This window comes from Clytia hemisphaerica, unplaced genomic scaffold (assembly GCF_902728285.1).
Source record: "Clytia hemisphaerica strain Z4C2 unplaced genomic scaffold, Clytia hemisphaerica genome assembly, whole genome shotgun sequence".
Lineage (NCBI taxonomy): Eukaryota > Metazoa > Cnidaria > Hydrozoa > Leptothecata > Clytiidae > Clytia > Clytia hemisphaerica.
This window is the reverse complement of record NW_027103262.1, coordinates 726,215-732,779: the sequence shown is the minus strand read 5'-3', so window position 1 is coordinate 732,779 and position 6,565 is coordinate 726,215.

Genomic DNA, 6,565 nt, shown 5'->3' with positions numbered 1-6,565 from the left:
TCCAAAATTCCCTGTATGCAACACCGGACTTACACCGGACTTATTGCGTCCGGTGTAACGAAAGGATACTTTTTGCCACCGGACAAATACACCGGACGGTCCGGTGCGTCGGCAGGGTCCTATCTGGTCTGGACGCCGGACATTTATGAAACAAAAAATTAAGAAACACCGAACACATGTTTTGATTATCCGAGGACACGAAAAGAAGATATTTGTGATTGCCGCCTTTGTGTAATTAGCAAAATAAATAGATGCGTGAGCATTATTTTGATGCTCTCTACCATCTGGTCTCTGGGGATAAACTAACCCGTTTTTGCCTATGTTTCCTTAGAGAGAAAGTTATTTTTTAAGCTTTTCATAAGTTGACGATCAAAATCCCCTCAAATTTTAGTATGTTCTTACTGTTTGTGATATTATATCACCCTGAAAATTTTTTTGCCAAAAAAAGATCGCTATCAAAAGTTAGAAGCTGATAACCTACTTTCCTAAGGCGGTGTCAACCGAACCCTATCGAACCGATTTTCGTTATCAAACCATCAAACTTTATCGAACAAAATCGAACAATAGCTGTTCGATTACCGAACCTGATCGAACAGCTATCGAACTTTACGAAAATTTCTTTAAAAGTTCGATTTAGTTCGATTATTGTTCTTTGTTCGATGAAGTTCGATTGATGTTCGATGAGTTCGATTTAAGTTTGATGTGGTTCAATGAAAGTTCAATGTCGTTCGATGATTGTGAAAGGATTGAAGCCAAAAGGTGCGATGGCAGCGCGCGCAAGTGGAGACTGGCACCGTATGCTTCACTCATTATTGCTCATTTGAAATAATAGAGATGACACTTTATTTAAAGAAAGTAACAATAATCAGTCCGTCACAAACAGCGATATTTCGATCGCACGGAAGCGCTTCAAAACACCAGCTTTTTTGGAGTTTTGTCTCGTTTACCCAAACGCTTCAATCTCGCGTAGGCTTAGGGGTCAAGACTAGAACCCCCAATACGAGACATTTGCCTGACCGAAAAAAAATCATCATCATCAATTTTGTTAATTGTCAGAATCGTTTACTCACTGGAAATACGCAACTTTCTGAAGTTTCGTTTTTTTTTCGGTTGTGCTTCATTTTAAAAATAACGAAGATGAAAAGTTACCATCAATCCCGCGAGTAAAAGAAAGTATTCCGACTAGTCTACGAAAAGTGCGCGCGCGCGGCGAATAGAATATCGAGAAAGTTTGTGTGACGCAAAAATTGCGCGATCAACAAAGCACTAGAAAAACGCCCACTGAAAATTGAAACTTGGAATTTATTGAATATTTCACTAATGAAGTATCAATTTTTTTGTTTTTGTAATTATTATGAATTCATAATTTTTAAATACTATTTTTTGAAAGTCAAAGGACAATTAAAGTGAATTTAAGCTGATTGGGTGGATATTGGGCGGGGACAGGCGTTTTGCACGTTCCGAGAGGAAAGAACTCTTGTCTATTGCTCGTTCCGACATCAACTTTGTATTTCTGCCTATTTTCTCTGAGGCTCTTTTTTAACCCCCTGGTGACTTTTCTAACTTATTTACTGTGTTTTCTGACTATTTTAAAGTGTTTTAACTGACCTTGAAATATCGACCCGACCGGGGTTCGAACCCACCAAATGTAAGAGTTTCTGATCAGAAACCCAGCGCGCTATCCGTTGAGCCACACTCGCACAGCAGAACACAAAATTTGGAAATACTTATAGAATGACAAAAAAGACGGGAGTAATGTTATTATAATATGGGTAAAATTGCCCCTTTTTTAACCTGACTGAAATTCGAGCCGTTACTAGCAACCCTGCGGGGCCCAAGGCGCCAAGTATGCACCCGGCACAGTGACAAGCCGTTACTAGCAACCCTGACCTAAGCAATTCCAAACAACAAAACCCCGGGAAATTTAAAATGTCAGAACGAGCAATATACAAGAGTTTTTTCTGTTCCGAGATCGGGAATTAAACGAGAGTAAAAGACGGGGGCGTCTTAGTATGTAATATTAATTCATTATTTTCTTATTTTTATTTTTCGCGAATGAAAAATGAATTTTTGATTTTTGAATTAGGGAAATATAATATAATATATTATATTGGATTGTCAATGCCAAAAGATATTTCTTTACTTTACAAATAATCTGCTGTGTTCTTTCGCCACTTAACCCCGGATTGTTTTACTAGGTACTTCGGTCACGTAAATAAAAACACTTGTATATGTTGAAGCCGACTGTGGACTGACCGAAATTGCATTTACATAATAAATTATTGTGGAAGTGAACGCTTTAGACGAATGTTTCGGAAATCAAAAAGACAACTTTTGTGAGAATGTTGAGTTTTGTTTATATGGCAGTTTGTGATGGACTGATAATTAAAATCTTTTTTTTTTTACAAATTAACGACCAAAGAGCTTGTAAAAGCTCCAGCTTGTCCCATTCGATGGGATAGATATAGGATGGCCCGTGAGAATGGCCGCCCTCGGAATATAAATAAAAAATTGGGCGGCAAGGTATAAATCGATTTAATCGAAGCAATCGAACTGATCGAACCTCAAACATATTCATCGAACTGCGATCGAACTGCAATCAAACTATAATCGTATAATCGAACAGTCATCGAACTCTACGAAAGTTTTCCCAGTTCGATAGGTGTTCGATTGGGTTCGGTAATCGAACAGCTATCGTTCGATAGGATTCGATTAAGTTTGATCAGTTCGATAATCGAACAGTTCGATTGACACCGCCTGGCTTTCCCTAACCCCTTGCAAGCAAAAACGCATTGGTTTACCTCCCAAACAATTTAAACACAACGGTGGAGTGCACATTTTTCCAGGTCATTTCTGTAAGTTTGAATTATACAAGAAAGGTCTATTGGAGGATAAATGTATTTTGCATGCATAAACTTTTGCCTTAAAATTGAAAATGATTCCTTAAATCCAATAAAGACTCTCTTCTTCTATAAAAAGACATTATAAAGGATAGAAATATGCTGAAAATTTGATATTTATTACGATTTTGAGATTTTATAGATTTCCAATCTTTTTGAGAATTTTTCACGAGCATAAACTTTTGCGAATTGCCCTGTTAAGAATTTTCTAAGACATTTACTTTCGCGAAAAAGGCCAAAATTAGCATGTCTTACCAAACAGTCAGTCTAATCTTAAACTCCTATATCAGGATTAGAAACTAGGCTAGTCTTACCTCTTTTATCTTTCCTATTACAACAATACATTGCTGACAAGTTGACACAGCACATTGACAAGAAATCCCTGTAACAGAAGTTTATATTGAAATCTGCAACAAAAACGAAAGTAGTTTCTTCTACTGATTGCTTCCTGGCGCTCCTTCGCAGTTGTTTAGCAAATTTCCACCAATGAATTTCCGCATTTCACATGGCCCTTATTTTTGGCACCTGTGGCCTCTTAGTGCCTTGCACGACGGGCGGTTGTAAAATCCCACCCTTCATACATTTGTTTCAATCCGTGATCAGTAGCTTAGGTTTTTTCTCATCTTCAATTTACTGAAGAAAGTGGGAATTTGATGTGAGAGTTAGATTGTCAACTAAGTGCCGTAAAAAATCATTGAATAAAAGAAGAACTTAAAATCTTAAATATTTTCATTTTGAAGACTAGGTGATGGCATTCAAAAATTGTGTGAGGTTTTCAAAAACAGCAAAAAAAAAGAAATTTGAATATCCTTTTTGAAAATAACTCTTTTCAAATGAAACTTCACAATATTGGTTCTAAAGTAGGTTGAAGTAGGCATGGCTCCGAATGGGGTTCTAGGTCCCCCCAACAAATTTAGGTCCCCCCTACGATTTAGGTCCCCCCACTTTTCAGTAAGGTTCAGGTCCCAGTTGAAATATAAAGGTTCAGGTCCCTGCAAAAATTACTTTCAAGGTTCAGGTCCCAGCAAAAAAAGCTTCTGTCAGTTCTGGTAGTATTATTACTAGTTTTTTTACGTATCAACATGGCACGTCAACCAACTGAGGAAGAGAAGAACGAATTCATGTACATCATAAAAATGCATAAATATTTGGTTACATATCTTGGCAAAATGCTGATTATACAAGCCACGATGATAATAAATTTCAAGAACCTGAACTACCATGGGCCCCGGGTTGGGATTAAAAGTCGGGGGTCCAAATTGAAAATTTAAATAAATGTTGCCCACCATGGTTGGGCAACGAGAAAATTTTGGAATTTTAAGGGTAGAAATCTGCCATTTTAGCCTACATTTTGATAGAATGTAAGAGATAAGTTCAATAGAAAAATCCTTAACTTATTAACCAAAACAATAGTGAGGGGGTATTTTACAGTTTTCTAATTAGCCCCCAGAACTTTAGTGTAGCCCTTCAGCTCCCCCCACTTTTTTAGGTCCCCCCTGAGTTTAAAAAATGAGACAGCTCCCACCCACTTTTAGGCCAATTTAAGATTTACACCCCCCCCAAATAAGTGGGGGGGGGGGGCGGAGCCATGGTAGGTTGAAAAAAAAAAAATTTGTAAAATGGGCCAAAATTGCGGCACAAATCAAGAAAAACACTATGTTGATAAAACGGCAGCCACAAATTTGTTCAATGAGTAAAAATCATTTTTTTCAGATGAAATTCATAATTATTGGGTCATTGGGTTAGAATTGCGGCTCAAAGTTGACGATTTTTTTTCATATATGCTTTGATTGAAGCCACATTTTAATCTCATTGAGAACCCTGCAGCCACAAATTAAACCCATAAGTATCTTAAGACCTTAAACTACCAATTTCAAGAAAAACGGTTAAAAAATATTGAAGTCTTAAAGCAGGACAGCACATAAGCCAACCCTAAAAATGCCAACTAATACTTATATGTAACAGCTCAGAAGGTTATAGTTACAAAAAATGGTATTTGCAGCCACAAAATGTACACTCTTTCTCAAAATAACATGTGTCAGATTGTGTTTGTTTTGCATTAGGCTTTGCAAATATTTATATTTCGAAAACAAAACCCAACCTGGAATGTGTAAATTGATAAATTAGTGATTGAAGTATGATTGAAGCCACATTTTAAGCTCATTGAAAACCCTGCAGCCATAAATTAAACCCATAAGTATCTTTATCAGACCTTAAACTACCAATTTCAAGAAAAACGGTTAAAAAATATTGAAGTTTTAAAGCAGGAAATCAAATATAAGCAAACCCGTTGAGTGAGCCACATTACATACAGCCACAAAACCTGCCCTCACTTTGCCATCTTATATTTCAAGACTGAATCACTCAACTTCAAAGAGGGCCACATTTTTGGAAAGCTCATCAATTTCCTTATTTTATGGAATTTTGTACTACACAGCAGCCACAAGAAAGTCAAAGTTGTGGGCTAAAAAGTGGCTGTGATTGAAAACCTCACTTTTTGGTGTTCTATTTTTGAATGCAATCAGGTGCAAAAAGGTGAGTCATATAAAAGTTTTATATTTAATTGAATTAATCATAATTTGGAAAATTTCTACGTTTAGTTTTTTGCACAAACCCCTGTAACTATGGTGAGCACCCCATTGCTAAGATGTTGGCTTGAAATCAAAAGTGAAGCCACTCAAAACGAAAGTAAAATCGGCCCGTACTCTAAATCCTGTAATCTTGATATATGAGTTTAAGTCTATACTGACAATATAGACCTAAACTCTTCTTCATACAAAAATTACGGGAAACATATTTGGACTTTGTACAGCTTTGTACCATCAACTGCTCTAACTTGGGACTATCTGACAAAACATGGGACGGCCATTCGGCCACCATTTCACCAAACTTCCTTTAATTAACATACGGCGAATCATAGATTGCAAATAATGTGAATACGCTACTCTCACCAGGTAGGCTTCACACCACAAAAGAAACAAATCTTTGCGACGAGAAACGCGCAAGTGTCCAAACACAGATATAAAAAAAGTCTGTTCTTCTGTGGAAAATTGTGAGATCTGTTATCAAGACTCGGTAACTTTGACATCTCAATCAATCGCGCACACTGGAAAAAAGGCGTCAAGATGTGAGCAGCGTGAGTGTGATTAAATTTTTAATTATTCCTTCAAATTATGTACTTTTAAAAAGCTTTAAAAATACATTTGGTTGTGATAATGGGATGGTGAAAGTTTGATTGATAAACTTGGGACAAGCTGGAGTTTTTACAAGCTCTAATGTGATTTTGTTGGTCGTTAGCCTCTAATAAAAACAATCTTATTACTTTTTCTAAAGAACGCGTCATCTTTATTACTTCAAATGACCAATTAGTGAAGTATCTTACAAAAACTCCAGCTCATCCCATATACTTGGTTGAAGTATCAAAACAAACTTGTTGTCAAAGAGATTTAAACAGTAAGTGAAAAAACAGTTCAAAAATCAACCTTCCCAAGATTTGACCATTCACGAGTCCCAATTCAGAGCAGTTGACGCTACCCTATGCTGCACGCAAGCACTTCAGCTAGAGTCCCGCAAAAGCAAAACAAAAATCAGTTTTTTGAAGTTTGCAAAAAAACGCCACATAGAAGATATTTCAAATTCAGTATGTGAATAGAGCAGTAAAAAAC